Source organism: Macaca nemestrina, chromosome 9 (genome assembly GCF_043159975.1).
Source record: "Macaca nemestrina isolate mMacNem1 chromosome 9, mMacNem.hap1, whole genome shotgun sequence".
Classification (NCBI taxonomy): Eukaryota; Metazoa; Chordata; class Mammalia; order Primates; family Cercopithecidae; genus Macaca; species Macaca nemestrina.
In genome coordinates this window covers 129,107,421-129,123,667 of record NC_092133.1, presented here as the reverse complement: position 1 = coordinate 129,123,667, position 16,247 = coordinate 129,107,421, and the positions used below count along the sequence as shown (strand labels likewise).

General features: G+C 44.2%; 1 long non-coding RNA gene across 1 annotated transcript; it reads left to right on the top strand.

Moving 5' to 3' along the window:
- The first annotated feature begins 239 nt into the window (after positions 1–239).
- On the top strand, positions 240–8,853 carry LOC139356410 (uncharacterized). The gene is made up of 3 exons (XR_011608247.1): positions 240–443; positions 5,205–5,293; positions 8,393–8,853. It is a non-coding gene; the product is annotated as an uncharacterized lncRNA (long non-coding RNA).
- Positions 8,854–16,247: the final 7,394 nt, after the last annotated feature.

Genomic DNA, 16,247 nt, shown 5'->3' with positions numbered 1-16,247 from the left:
GAAGAGCCAGGGTGTGGGGCCTAAGGCACCTGGGAACTCCGGGAGTAGGAAGCGAACAGCTCCAGTGAGGAGGTCACCCAGGAAAAATCACCTGGGGCCAGAAAAACAAGCTGGAAGCAAAGCCAGGATGAAAATCCACTGGTAGCATTCTCAAGGCTTTCTTATGGAAGAAGAATTGCTCTCACCCACAGGCATCTTCTAAAGGTATCCCCCGAGACAGCTGCCTGTGGTCAAAGCCAAGACTTGGGGCATGGGGTATCTTTGGAAACCAGGGGAGCTGCATCATAATGGAAAGACATAAACATGGAACTCCCTGGAAAAGCATTTTTTTAAAGCACTGCAAGCCGGGCATGGTGGCTCAAGCCGGTAATCCCAGCACTTTGAGAGAGCAACGTGGGTGGATCACTTGAAGTCAGGAGTTCGAGACCAGCCTGGCCAACATGGTGAAACCCTGTTTCTATTAAAAATACAAAAATTAGCTGGGCAGGATGGTGCACACCTGTAATCCCAGCTACTCAGGAGGCAGGAGAATCGCTTGAACCCGGGAAGTGGGGGTTGCAGTGAGCTGAGATCATACCACTGCACTCCAGCCTGAGCAACAGTGAGACTCTGTCTCAAAAATAAAATAAAATAAAATAGCACTGCAAAGCTATCAAAGGCAACACCATTCTAGTCTCCGTTGGATGTGTGGCTCACGCCTGTAACCCTGGCACTCTGGGAGGCTGAGATGGGAGAATTGCTTGAGCCTAGGAGTTTGAGACCAGCCTGGGTAACATAGGGAGATGCTGTCTCTACAAAAAAGTTTTAAAAATTACCTGGGTGGGGCTCGGAGTGGTGGCTCATGCCTGTAATCCCGGCATTTTGGGAGGCTGAGGTGGGCAGATCACCTGAGGTCAGGAGTTCGAGACCAGCTTGTACAACATGGCAAAACCCTGTCTCTACTAAAAATTCAAAAATTAGTTGGGCGTGGTGGCAGGTGCCTGTAATCCCAGCTACGCAGGAGGCTGAGGCAGGAGAATCACTTGAACCCAGGAGACAGACGTTGCAGTGAGCTGAGATCGCCCCACTATACTCTAGCTTGAGTGACAAAGCGAGACTCAAAGAAAAAGAAAATATCTGGGTGATGTGGCTCGCATCTGCAGTCTGCAGGAGGCTGAGTCGGGAGGATGGAGTCAACCTGGCCTTTGAAAGCCTACAGTCTTGTAGTTGGGGGAATGGAGTCAACCTGGTGCTCTAATGGCACCACTGGAGCGCAGTGGCACAATTATAGCTCACTCCTGGTTCCTTGAGCCCAGGAGTTTAAGGCTGCAGTGAGCTGTAATTGCACCACTGCACTCCAGCCTGAGTGACAGAGCAAGATTTGTCTCTATTAAAAAGTAAAGAAATGAAAAACATTCAGATCTATGAAAAGTACAAACCCAGCATACTACTTTTATTGATATTGCACAGGGGACATCACAGAGCTGTAGGACCTGCAATCTAGCCCTTAGACCCAGGCAACCAGGGACTTCTCCCACAGCGCTTAGTTAGAGAAACCCCACTCAGAGTCCTCAGGGCCAGCAGACACACCCACCCTGCACCTGTGCCTCTTCTAAACCGTGCTCCAGATACTTGGGGCCCAGGAATGTCCTGACCAAACCACTCCATGTGGGGCCTTCCTCCTCAGGTGGGCCTCAGGCTCCTGGTGGATCTCACGGCAAGGGTGCATGCTTCTAGAGGGGAAGGGGGTGCCAAGGGTGGCTTTTTGGAGAGGCATGGGACAGAGTGGGAATCTGCAGGCTGTGGGGTGCATGGGTAGATGCTGGACACCCCTCAGGGTGCCATGAGGAATCAGGGGGGGCACGATGGGGGAGCTTGGCCTCGGGCTTTTTCACTCTTGCTCCAGTTCTGCAAACATCAGGGGCAGACCTGCCCAAGGCATGGTTTCCATGGTGGCACATCTGGGAGGGGCCTGGCCCCATGTGCTGTTGACGCCCGCTAGATAATGAGGAGGAAGAGCATGGGCCCCAGCTGGGCAGATGGGCTCTGCACATCTGCTGCTTCCCTTCCTCATTAGGGTCCCAGGGGAGGGGCGGAATCCAGACACAAAGACCCCACCCCAGCCTCCCCAAGGAGGGTGCGCCAGTACAGATCCTCACACATGGGTTTCCAATGCAACTCTCTTTGTTATTAAAACGAGAGGGCATTTTGGGAATACGTTTGATATTTGTACAATTTCGGATATACAGCCCTTGTCTTGCCAGGAGCTAAGTGTGCTCGGACCATACAGCACGGTCTGTGCTTGCTTTTGTGAGCTGAACAGTCCAGCTGGGAAACCACCACTGACAAGGGGAGTCTGAAAACCTGGGCTGAGAAACACTGGGCAGAGCTCCCAGGGAAGACAGGTTGAATGGAGTGAACTTATATGGAATTTTTTTTTTCTTAGAGACAGGGTCCAGCTCTGTCACCCAGACTAGAGTGCAGTGGTGTGATCAGAGCTCATTACAACCTTTAACTTCGGGGCTCAAGCGATTCTCCGACTTGGCTTCCCAAAGTGACGGAAATTACGGGCGTGAGCCACTACTCCCGGCCTCCTTATATGGAAATCATTTGAAAGAAAGTGTGAGGAGTCCTGGGATTCCTGGAGAGATCTATCACCCCTGCACAGCTGATTCTAGAGTTGACTCTGAGCTCCGCCTGCCTGGTCTACAGCCCTGAGAGCTGCAGGGCCAAGAGCATGAGGAAGTACTAGGCTGCTGAGAGAAGGTTGTAATGCACCTAGATGAAGCCCAGGCCTGGGCTTCCGCTTCCACCTCCAAAGGAAGTAAAGGGCTGGGAACAAGACCCGTGAGTTTCCCAAATGGCTGGGAAGACAAGAAGGTTGCAAAACGAATGAAGGGAATCAGAAAAGAGGTTTAATCCACGGCACCTCCCTTGCTCTGGGTTTCCGATGTTTTTGAAATACCCCCTGGTTTCCCTATTGTGATATTTACTGGGCCAGGGAGGATTTTTTTTTTCCATATCAGACTGATGTCACCCCCAGCCTGTTGGTTTCTCCATATCCCATCTGCTGAGGCAGCAGACCCCCGCAGGGAGCCTGAGCCATGGGCTCTGGCCAGAGACACAGGCAATCCTTCCTGTTTGTGCTCAGCCTGGAAAGTGATGCCTGGAAACAGGGACTAAACCAATCTCCCTGACTTCAGGGCTTCTCCCCTTTTGCTCCTCTCTCACCTCTTCGTGGGTGATCATTTCTGAGCCTCCCTCCCAGGGAAGAAGGACAGAGTGCCTGGAAGGGATCCAGCTTTGCAGGTTCTCAATCCCGTACACTGAAAGGTTTCCCTCTCTCATTCTACTGGAAAAACATTCAGAAGAGAGTTTTGCTTCCTTTCTAGGACCTAGTCCAGATACAAAGACATATAGGTTCTAATAAACCCTAGTTGTGAATAAGAAGAGTTTCAGTATAGGACACAAACTGTCAATTCTGATGTAAGTAAACCATGCGGTGAAGTTTAATCGCATCGTGTATGGGGGACCTCTGTGTGGGTGAGAATCTGTTGGCGACTATAAGATGAATGCATCACTCATAAAAGCTGGCCGGGTGTGGTGGTTCACAACTGTAATCCCAGCACTTTGGGAGATGGAGCCAGGTGGTTTGCTTGAGCCACAGGAGTTCAAGACCAGCCTAGGCAATGTGGCGAGACCCCATCTCTACAAAAAATATAAAAATTAGCCAGGTGTGGTGGCACATGCCTGTGGTCCCAGCTACTTTGGAGGCTGAGGCCAGTGGGCTGCCTTAGCCAAGGAGGTTGAGGCTGCAGTGAGCTGTGATCATGCCACTGTACTCCAGCCTGGGCAACAGAGCAAGACCCTGTCTCAAAAAAAAAAAATGACTCATAAAAGCTCAGCTATTCAAATAACACATTGTATAAGAGAAATGCCAAGACTGGGTAATTTTTATCCACTAAGTGTAATTTTAATAAAGTATCAGTGCTCCCAAAGTGCAAAGCTGGCCCTGTAAAGTTTCTATCTCAAAAGTTATTTATGGCATTATCAAAAAGATGGTAAAAAGAGTAATCATAGATGTCAGTGTGTAGACACACATAGGCACAAACACAATACACACACAAACGCAGGCATAGCACACACACATGTTCACACCTGCACACAAAGGTATACACTCAGAAACATACATACGTATCAACACACACATAGAAAGTTTTTATGACCACCCTTTCCCCAACAACCCAAGGTCTGCCACTGGTTCCTAACCAGGATAGCAATGGCGACAACGAGTGATGGATGGGAGCATAAAACCCCGTTACATCAAAGCCATGAAGATTAGATTAAAAGCCAAGTTCTCCCTCCCTATCCCGACACCTTCTTCATGGGCAGGTCTTCCTCAAACTTGCTGATGCTCAGGTGAAATTCACAATACACAGGAAGAACTTCTAAATTTTACCAGACAGCACCATTGTAGTTATTTGATGCTTAGTTAACTCCAAAGTGAAACTGAGCTCATCTTTTTCAGTTTTCCTCGGATCCATTATGTTTGTTGTGTGTAGATGGGTGGGAAGAAAATGAGGGGAAAGGAATGAAATAAAAGGGTAAATGTTTCCACGACTGACGTTTGTTTACTTCAATGTTTTACTTCACATCTGTTCTGCCATGAGAATGATAAATGTTACTGTTTCTCAAAGAAGAGAAGAAAATATTTCCATTTCAGTAACCAGAGAAGGTATTTTATGATCTGTTTCCCCAAATTTCAACATCTTCCCCCCACCCATATAAAATATAGCAAATACAATGGCTAAAAAAAACATCTTGAATTCAACTAACGAATTTTTTCTATCACAGATGAAAAATTTTTTTTTCTTTTTCTTTTTTCTGAAACAAAGTCTTGCTGTCACCCAGGCTGGAGTGCAGTGGCACCATCTCAGCTCCCTGCCACTCCCGCCTCCTGCATTCGGGAGATTCTCCCCCCTCAGCCTCCCTAGTAGCTGGGATTACAGGCATGTGCCACCATGCCCAGCTAATTTTTGTATTTGTGGTAGAGACAGGGTTTTGCCACGTTGGCCAGACTGGTCTCAAACTCCTGACCTCAGGTGATCTATCCGCCTCGGCCTCCGGAAATGCTGGGATTACAAGTGTGAGCCACCGCGCCGGGCCACCAGTGAAAATTCTTAAAGGGAAAATGAATCCAATTAATTCGTGAAATGCATCTGCAGGGGTCATTGAGCCTCTTCTGAGTCCACGGTGCCCCGTCCTGCTGAATGGCATGTGCGATGGGAAAGATTTCATCACTCCAGCTCCAGAGGTGAGATCTGACTTGACTAATCCAAGCAGAGTGGTCTTATCCCTTACACACGAGGACAGTAGAAGAAAGTCCACACGTTTTTCTATGGTTGGAAAAGAAATGTGCCCTCTCCCTGCTAATCTCTCTCCTCCAGCTGAATGAGGATGTGATGAATCAAAACCCTAAGGACTACTGGCAGCCACATGGCCACCACGAGGGGAGTCAGCTTCTCCCCTCGTGGTGGCCAGTCTTCGGTGCCATCTTTGAGCCACTGTATCAAGCCACTGTGATGGCTGCCCTGACTCGGGCCTTTTCAGTAACAAAAGGTGTACTTTTCTTAGTCGTTTAAGCTGTGATTTCTGCCAATAAGATACAAATGCACCTTCACAGGTACAGCAGGTCCGTTATGTTTCTGCAACCATATGGCCAATTTTATTTTTCTTATTGCAATCCATGACATCCTGCATCCTTAGTGCAATCCACTACACCCACTAGATTCACAAACTCTTTCCTTTTAAAATTACTGAGTCAAAGATGAAATACAGATCTGGGGAAAAAGAAAAATGGTTCTTAACACCAAGCTTCGATTTGATTCCTAACTACATAACTGAGGTCGTCTCTGTTTACCAGGGCCAGAAATTGAGTCAAGAGCTGCTGTAATGGCAGTTTAATTTATCTGACAATATTTTCACTGCCAGAGAAAAGCATATATTAGATGAATAGAAACTTAAAAACCAACCATTTGAGCCAAGTCACAAACATATTGGTTTCATGACTTGACACCTCCATGGAGTAGTTAACACCAACCATGGTCTAAATGAAACTTAAAATAATTCAGTGGTCCTGGAGAAATCTATTTTGAGCATGAACAAGTCCCATTAGGTAGCAGACCAAGGTTGGGTTCAGGAGAGTAGAACTACCCGCCATAGAATCGAAAGTAAGATCCCGGAACAGAGGTCAGGAGTTCAAGACCAACCTGGCCAACATGGTGAAACCCTATCTCTACAAAAATACAAAAATTAGCTGGGCATGATGGTGGGTGCCTGTAATCCCAGCTACTCAGGAGACTGAGGTGGGAGAACTGGAGGCAGAGGTTGCGTGAGACTCTGTCTCAAAAAAAAAAAAAAAAGAAAGAAAAGAAAAGAAAGTAAGATCTCCCAAGCAAAGGCTCTGTAGCCACCACGCTACATCATCAGCCTCAATTTAATCTTACCAGTCAATTCCCTTGTAATTATTCTCTCTAGAAATCCCACCATCAATTCCTTTTTCACCCATCCGTCTCCAGAGAACACCTTTTCACTCACTGAAACGAAACTCAGCACAAAAATCCATAATCACAAGGTGTTTATATCTTTAAGATAATGAGGAAAGTATTCAGGATACTGAATTATCTTGAAAGGCTCCAAATTTTAGAGACAAATGAGACATCATTGCCTTAGAAACTTCTTATCTGCACCCCATCCCCAAATTTTCAAAAGAGTAAATTTCACTCTGAAAGTTTAAGAGATGAGATCGATATCCATTTAGCACGTGGGTGGGGGACTAAAGTTCAGGTTTTTCTGACTCCAAAACCCAATAAATATACACTACTATATATTTGTTTATGTGTCTGACTGTCCCGCTAGACTGCAAAAGATTTAAGGGCAGGGGCTGTTTTTTTTCTTTTTATCTATATGATTGGCACCTAGAGCAGGCCCTAGCACATAGGAAGTGCTTAATAAATGTTTATTGAAAAATTAAAGGATGGATCAATACAATAAAAATCGGGGGAACTTTATGGTATAGTGCCTTCATATAATCTTCTCACTTAATCTTTGTTTAATATTGTGAATATATTTGTGGCCCATTCATTATTCTAGAAATTGATGAAGATATTAATAAATTAATTCTCTTCATCAAACTCTTCGTCATAGTTAGTCTTGGGTGTCAACTTGGCTAGGATACAATACCTAGGTATTTAATCAAACATGAATCCAGGAGTAGCTGTGAAAGTATTTTGTAGATATGGTTAACATCTACAATCAGCTGACTTTAAATAAAGCCTTGATCATTTGGGTGGGCCTCATCCAATCAATCAATGGGTTTAAGAGGAAAGACTGGGGTTTCCCAGCACAAAAGGATTCTGCCTCAAGACTGCAGCATCCGGTGAGGTTATGGAGAAAAGGGCACACTTCTCCACTGATGGTGGGTGTGTAGATTAGTTCAGCCATTGTGCAAGACAGTGTGGTGATTCTTCAAAGACCTAATGACAAAAATACCATTTAACTCAGCAATCCCATTACTGGGTATACACCCAAAGGAATACAAATCATTCTACCATAAAGACACGTATGCGTATGTTTATTGCAACAGAGCTCACAATAGCAAAGACATGAAATCAACATAATGCCCATCAATGATAGACTAGATAAAGAAAATGTGGTATATATGCACCATGGATTACTATGCAGCCATAAAAGGAAACAAGATCATGTCATATGCAGGGACATGGATGGAGCTGGAGGCCATTATTCTTAACAAACTAACACAAGAACAGAAAACCAAATATTGCATGTTCTCACTTTTAAGTGGGAGCTAAATGATGAGAACACATAGACACACAGAGGAGAACAACACACTGGGGCTTTTTGGAGGGTGGAGGAGGGAGAGGATCAGGAAAAATAGTTAATGGGTTACTAGGCTTAATACCTAGGTGACAAAATAATCTCTACAACAAACCCCCAGGACACAAGTTTACCTACGTAACATCAAACCTGCTCTTGTAACCCTAAACTTAAAAGTTAAAATAAATAAATAATAAAACATTTTTAAAAACCAACAAAACAAAAACCATACAAGTTCCTCTAAGGTTGGGAATTTTGTTTAATGCATCCTATGTACCTAATATAGTCAATGTTTCTTAGCAAATAATAGATTCACAATAAATATTTTTGCTGACTGAAAAAAAAAAAAAGAAAGAAAGGAAGATTGCAGTGTCCAATCCTGCCTGAGTTTCCAGGCTGCTAACCTGTCCTGTGAATGTTGGACTTGCTGGCCCCTATAATTGCATGTATCAACTCCTTAAAATTTATCTCTCTCTCTCTCTCGCTCTCTCTCTGTTCTCTGTTTTTTCTCTCTCAGTTCTGTTTCTTGAAAGAACCCTGGCTAATAAACTATTCAGTGAGCCAGATGGAGCGAATCCAAAATTTCTCTGCAGAAAGTGGAGAGATTGAGAGGGCAGCCTGTGCGATGCAAGAAACCACTGCCTGATGACTTCCACGGGGAGCTGGAGAGGTGTGAATGAGACCTCAAGGCTGCAATGTCACATGGTGAAGCCCAAGCAGGAAATCTGTAGCAGCTAAAGAAAAGACGTTACCTTTGAGGATTTCTTAAAGCAGGCAGTCTTTTTCTCATAATGTCCAAGGTAAAGGAAAACCAAGATCTCCCGTGGAAATCATTTGGTTGGAATCCGTTCTAGAGAAGGAAGGATAAAACCCTCTAACATTTTTCATCTTTATTTTCTTCACAAAACCATCTGGTTGGGTTTTTTTGTTTTGTTTTGTTTTGTTTTGTTTTTTCTTGGAGGGACAAGTCACGGAGCTTGAAGGTAAGTTTTGAAAGATCTCCAGTTACTCACCAAGTATATAATTATGCTTTGGAGACAAATATTTGAAGGATGCCACTGATTCTCTTTGCAAGATAGGAGGGGAATTAAGTCTACGTGCAGCGCTCATAAGCAGAGCAATTTTTGTTTTAAGTTTCAAAGGAGATTTGACAAGGCATGACTTACAGATTGTGAACGAGTCATTTAAAAATGCTGAATACGTCATGGAAACTTCATTTTCCCTTCCTACTTTGCTCTGCCCCTGATTTGACAAAGGAATGGCCAGGAATCCTTCACACCTGGTAGTAGGAACCTTTTCCTTAAGGAACTTAGAAAATTGTGAGGATAATGGAAGCCGTTGCATGATGCTGACTAGGATTTTTCATTGCCTATTTCACAGAAATACTGCCAGCCAGTTCTCAGAGCCCGGCTTTCACAAATCCTCAGTCTCCATGAGGTAGCTCGGTGGTTCCCCATTCTAGATGCATGTTAGAATCACTAGAGGGAGCTTTTTAAAAATATGGGTGCCATAGTTCCATCTCTGAACAATTAACTACCAAGTTCTGGGGTGTTTGCATTAGTATTAGTAACCTTTTAAAAACTCCCCCAAGTGATTCTGAGCATCCAAGAGCAGAGCAGGGCCTGAGAGCCTCTGCACAGGGTGGGAGGAGAGCGTGGCACAGGCGGCCCTAGATGCTCAGCCTGCCTCCCCGTCTGGAGTGAACACCAATAGGCCGGCCCCTGAGAAATCCAGGAGTGTGAAATGTTCATCTGAAGTTAAAAGTCTGAGGCCATGAGTGCTGGCACACCTGCAATCCCAGGACTTTGGGAGGCTGGGGCAAGAAGATCACTTGAGGTCAGCAGTTGCAGGCTAAAGTGAGCTAGGATCACCATTGTACTCCAGCCTGGGCAACAGAGCAAGACCCTCTCTCAAAAAAAAAAAAAAAGCTGGGTGCTGTAGCTCATGCCTGTAATCCCAGCACTTTGGGTGGCCAAGGCAGGTGGATCACCTAAGGTCGGGAGTTCGAGCCCAGCCTGACCAACAGGAAGAAACCCCATCTCTACTAAAAATACAAAATTAGCCAGGCATGGTGGCACATGTCTCTAATCCCAGCCTCTCGAGAGACTGAGGCAGGAAATCGCTTGAACCTGGGAGGCGGAGGTTGTGGTGAGCCGAGATTGCACTATTGCACTCCAGCCTGGGCAACAAGAGTGAATCTCAGTCTCAAAAAAAAAAAAAAAAAAAAAAAAGCAGCAAAGGTCTGGGCTGCTGACACGCATTCCCAGGTAGGTGAAAGAATATAGAACAAACAGTGCCAGCAGACTGGTTTTTTTTGTTTTTTTTTTTTTAATCTTTGTTCTTTAAGCATTTACATTTCAACATTATCTGCTCATACAGCCACTATTCTGGCCCCTTCTCTGCCATTCTTTCCTGACACCATCCCTAACACCAATTTCTGGTCTGGTGCTTATCTCAGTTGACGCACTTATTAAATGACACTGCTGTATATTTGTTTCCGCGTCTGACTCTCCCATTAGACTATGAAGAATTTGAGGATGGGGGCTGTGTCATTTTGTCTTTTTATCTATTAAGATTAGCACCTAGAACAATGCCTGGCACCTAGAGGGCATTTAATGAATGTCTAATGAATGTTCATTGAATAAATTAAAGGATAAACCAATAAAATCAAAATCGAGGAGAGGTTTTGGTATAGAGCCTTCTTTCTTTTCTTTTTAGATGGAGTCTCACCTCTGTTGCCCAGGCTTCAGTGCAGTAGTGCGATCTCGGTTCACTGCAACCTCCACCTCCCGGATACAAGTGATTCTTGTGTCTCAGCCTCCCGAGTGTCTGGGACTACAGGTGCCCACCAGCATGCCCGGCTAACTTTTGTATTTTTAGCAGAGCCAGGGTTTCACCATGTTGGCCGGGCTGGTCTCAAACTCCTGACCTCAGGTGATCCACCTGCCTCGGCCTCCCTAAGTGCTGGGATTACAGGTGTGAGCCACCATGCCTAGCCAAGCCTTCATCTTTCTTATTATTTCACCTTTGTTTAGCATTGCTAATACTTTTGCAATCCATTCATTATTCTAGAAATTGACAGAAACAATTTAAGGCCATGTGGGAGAATAGGGTCCAAGATTAATTTTTTTCCCTTGAAGAAGGAACTGTGTATTATTCAGATGTGAAACAAAGTACTCAGAAAATTTTATTTTCAAGTGAACTCTGCTAGAGGGTTTCCTTTCGACTGTCCTCTTCACCCATTTCCTGGCCCCTCACTGAAATTTCTTGCACAGCAGAGAACTAACCTTTGGATGTGCCAGTTTTCCTGTTTGCAAAATAAGGATAATCACTTTTATGACTGTAGTACTATATTAGAAAGAGCAATTGCTTATACAGAACTTTAAGCATTACAGGAGAAAATATAGAATATTAATAACATAAATAATGATACCACTGAATCAAGAACAAAAGAAAACAGAGATGCATTGACCTTATTATTCTCTGTGACATTAATAGCACATGGAGAAGCATATAAATAATATTGGTCACATTAATGAGACATCTAACTATATTAAGCATATTACCAAGAAGAGATTGATGTTTTTTCACGATTCGAGCTTTACAATGCTTTTGGTTGAGGTTTTTTCTGATATGCAGAGAACTCAATATCTAAAAGATGTTTTCAGTTTATCTGATTGAAGTATGAAGGATGTAATCTTGCACTTAATGGGTTACTTTCTAAATTGGAGAGCAAAGCCAAAGACATATATTATAGTTCCAGATGGGCAGATCACTTGAGGTCAGGAGTTCGAGGGCAGCCTGGTCAACAGGGTGAAACCCCGTCTCTACTAAAACTACGGAAATTAGCTGGGCATGGTGGCACACGCCTGTAAATTCCAGCCACTTGGGAGGCTGAGGCAGGAGAATCGCTTGAACCCTGGAGGCGAAGGTTTCAGTGAGCCGAGACAGTGTCACTGCACTCCAGCCTGGGCGACAGAGCGAGACTCCATCTCAAAAAAGAAAAACAAAGAAAAAAAAAAAGACATATAGTTAGAGGGGTGTTTCATGAGAAAAAAAGTAATTTAATTTAATCAGGAACACATAATTTCAAATAAAATCTTTATCAGGTTATTTCTTTTGTGCTTACTCAGTAATTAGTGTGAAGTCTAACTTTAAAGTGTTAAAGTCTTCATTCATTTCTTAGGGCAACAAACTTTGATGGGGGCCTAATATGTGCTGAAGATGCTATGAAGAATCAAACATTGGTTTTGCCTTTGAGTCGCTTGTTGTTAGGCAAGAAGCCAGACAAATCAGCATGCGCAATATAAGATAATAAATGTTAAAATGGCAGTTAATATTTATCTCATTTCTGTGGTTTATTGTTAAAAGTACTCATACAGTTATATACACTTTTTCTCTACATTGGGGCTTTTTATAAGTGAGATAATACATCTGCATAGTATTTAGTTTGAGTAAGATTTTCTGGGTTTTGCCACTAAAAGCATGCTAAGTGATACAAGGAGGAAATTTAGGAAGGGAGATAGCTCTTTTTACTTTTTTTTCTTTTTGCGACAGAGTCTCGCTCTGTCACCCAGGCTGGAGTGCAGTGGTGTGATCTCAGCTCACTGCAACCTCCCGCCTCCCAGATTTAAGCGATTCTCCCACCTTTCTCCCAAGTAGCTGGGAGCACAGATGTGCTCCACCACACCTGGCTAATTTTTGTATTTTTAGTAGCGAGGGGTTTCACCATGTTGGCCAGGCTGGTCTTGAACTCCCGGCCTCAAGTGATCCGTCCACCTCAGCTTCCCAATGTGCTGAGATTACAGGCATCGGCCATCACACCCGGCAGATGGCTCATTTTTGAACACATTGAGTTTGAGATAGCTGTGAGGCCACCTAGAGACTTCCCAGGGGTAGTTAGGTCTATCCTTGGAAAACACAAACTTGTAACCGTTTTGGACTATTTTAAAATACTGTAGGGTAAACACTCTGAGTATCTCTACCCTAAGGACAGGCAGTTGGGCCTGGAGTGGTTCCATGGCATCATCGAAGACCCAGGTTCATTCTTGTATTCTGCCGAGATTTTTTTTTTTTTTTTTTTTTTTTTTTTTTTTTTTGTGACGGAGTTTCACTCTGTCTCCCAGGCTGGAGTGCAGTGGCACGATCTCAGCTCATGCCACTTCATCCCTAGATTGTTTGTTTTTCTTTGCAGGCTCCTGCTCTCATGCTCACAGGCTGGTGACAGCAGCATTGGGCATCCCCTCCTCACCCAATGATGACCAAAAGCCAAATTCACACACCTTCTTCCTTATTTTTCTGCTCGAAAGCAAAGTCAGTTTTGGCGTCTACACTCCCAGATGGTTAGTTAGTGATTGAAGAACCCTAATCGGGAACCTGCACCCAGAGGGGGCTACAGCAAGTGTTTCACAGGAGACTGGCGGAATCTGAACCGGAGGGTTTGTGAATTAGCATAAGAGACTTGGGACACCGTTTTTTCACTTGTGAGAAGAACGGTATTCAAGAGACATGACTGACTGGCATCTTTGCCTTTGCAGAATGAAGTATAAGAGGTCGAGGCAGGCAGATCACCTGAGGCTGGGAGTTAGAGACCAGCCTTGCCAACATGGTGAAACCCTGTCTCTACTAAAAAGTACAAAAATTAGCCAGGCATGGTGGCACACACCTGTAATCCCAGCTACTCGAGAGGCTGAGGCAGGAGAATCGCTTGAACATGGGAGGCAGAGGTTGCAGTGGGCCAAGATCGTGCCACTGCACTCCAGCCTGGGAGACAGAGCAAAACTCTGTCACACAAAAAGAAAAAAGAAAGAAAAAGAAAGAAAAAAAGAACGTGACACATTCAAATGTCCAAGTCCTCTACAGAAGCATCATGGATCTTGAACCTCATTTGGTCCTTTACCCCCATTTGATTAGAAGACTTGAAGGCTTCGCCATTCGAATATTGTTGTATTCCTATATGTTAATTTATGCATGCAACGAGCTACTATTTAAAAGGACAGAGGCCAGACTTGGTGGCTCACGCCTATAATCCCAGCACTTTGGGAGGCCGAGGGAGGTGGATCCCCTGAGATCGGGAGTTCAAGACCAGCCTGGCCAATGTGGTGAAACGCCATCTCTACTAATAATACAAAACTTAGCTGGGTGTGGTGGCAGGCACCCGTAATCCCAGCTACTCGGGAGGCTGAGGCAGGAGAATAGCTGGAACCCGGAAGGCAGAGGTTGCAGTGAGCCAAGATGGTACCACTGCACTCCAGCCTGGGTGACAGAGCAAGACTCTGTCCCAAAATAAATAAATAAATAAATAATGAAAGGACAGAATCTGGTGACTTTCTTCAGTATACAGGATCAGGAAATAGGACTCTTTTGTGCCAGCAGATGTTTGTATTTGTGGCAGAATTCCTGTGAGACGTTCTCTATTGCAATGTATCACCAGGGAGCAAGCTACAAGAGGGCAGACACGTAGCCCCCAGGTGCCTCTAATTGTTAGAGGCTACCAATATTTGCTTCATGGTTTTGAATGGTGAAAATACCTCAGGCCCATTTGCAACATCACTGCACCAAGTCACTTCTCCCTATAGAGATGCAAGCCTTACGCAGCCGGGTTAGAAGAGTTCCGGCAGAAACTCAGTCAAAAGGGCTATCTTTCCTCAAGACAGCACTTCTGGAACCCTCAGAAAAGACCTGGGGATGAGAGCCATCTGGGAGATCCATCACCTCCCCAAGTACCAGGATCTAAGCCACTGGTCTCCTCGTTCCATTACTGTCTCAAGTTTGTCCCCTCCTGAAACATCCAGCTGGGTCAAAAAGGAAAAAATTTCCAGATAGAGAGGAATTATCACTGTTTGAGGGTATACACATTGCTGCCCCATTCAAGAGGCTCCTTAGACAGAGTTCCACCCTTTAGTCGGCCTCTGTGTCTGTGATTTTCTTGTACCACTATTCACAGTCAGGAGTGTGGTCAGGAATTCCTGGTGGCTGGCAACTTCCCATCTCTACTGCTGCCTTTCTTCCCACCTTGAGTTGGTATACCAGAAAGCAGATGGGTGAGAGTGGTTTTCCAAAAGGGGTAATTTTGAATTAACTCTAGGTGTTCATATAAACAGTTTGCACTTTTACACGATCGTGCATTGTTTTATATCAAAAATTCCTTCAGTTTTAAAAGTCAGCTTCTCATTTGCAAATAGCCCTGCACTAATTATAATTAATAAGTTACGTGAGGCACATCTTACTACCTTTTTTGTTGAGATTTCTTGTTTTAAGTTACAGGACTGTGCAGGTAACTCGTTTGGCGGGAAGTTTCTCCCTTACGATGGGCAATCAGATCTTGCCTATGTGCTTAGGTTCCAACAGTTGCCTCAGTTGTCATTTTCCATTTAACTGAACACGAAACACACACAAACCAGCTTTTCAGAACAAGATCATAAACACCTCCCACAGCATTTTGATGTCCTTTGTGGAGGATTCCCCTTCTTCTAACTGCCTAAAATTTCCAACCTCCGACCTCCCCTGGTGCAGAATTACAAAACCAAATGTCAACCTCATACTGGAAAAAGTGTTAACTTGATGAACCATATTTTCTTTGGAAAGGAGGAACTGCAAGTGGAAAACTAAAGGCAGTTCAGATCAGGTTAACCATGTCTGTGGCTGGAAAAAGAAATCTCTAATTTCCCATAATTGATACGGCCCATCCATTCAACCAGCCCCTGGGGTTCCTGGACTGTAAGACATTTTAAAGTTTCCAACATACCCAGTGAGTGGAATCATGAAATTACTATTTTTTAACTGATGCACAACTACAAGTTATTTCATCAAGAGACTGGAAATTTCAGCTATACACACGTAGGTATTTTAGAAAAATGGGTCTTGCCAATAAATCGAAATCTCTGCAGTGATTCTTTGGGTAGGCACCCTAGGCCATTGCTGATGAACAACGTCAACCCTGAACTTGCATTTTCTACCTGTGAAAATTGAGGGCAAAGGAACAACCAGGTCATGGGCAGATTGGTAGATTTTTCTCTGACGAGCTGGAAATAAGTGCTGCTCAAAGATGCGGGTCGGCCTCTTCCCTTTGACTCTCTCTCCCCCAACATATCAATTCCTACTTACAGAATATGCCCTATTTCTAACCAAATTGTAAATGCAATAGTAACCTCACTTGAAAATGGTGCTTTAAAATCTGGTTAAATTATTCAGTCACCTTTTACGTCTTAGCTTGGAATGTAAGTCGATGCCTTTCATCTCTGAATTGTCTGAAAATTTTGCATTCTTGCCGCTCTCTGCAGTCTTTTATGGAGAGTTGCCAATAGCCAAATCTGCACCACGTAAATTTGCATAGTTTATGAGAGCTATTCATTTATTGTATTCTAAGAGAA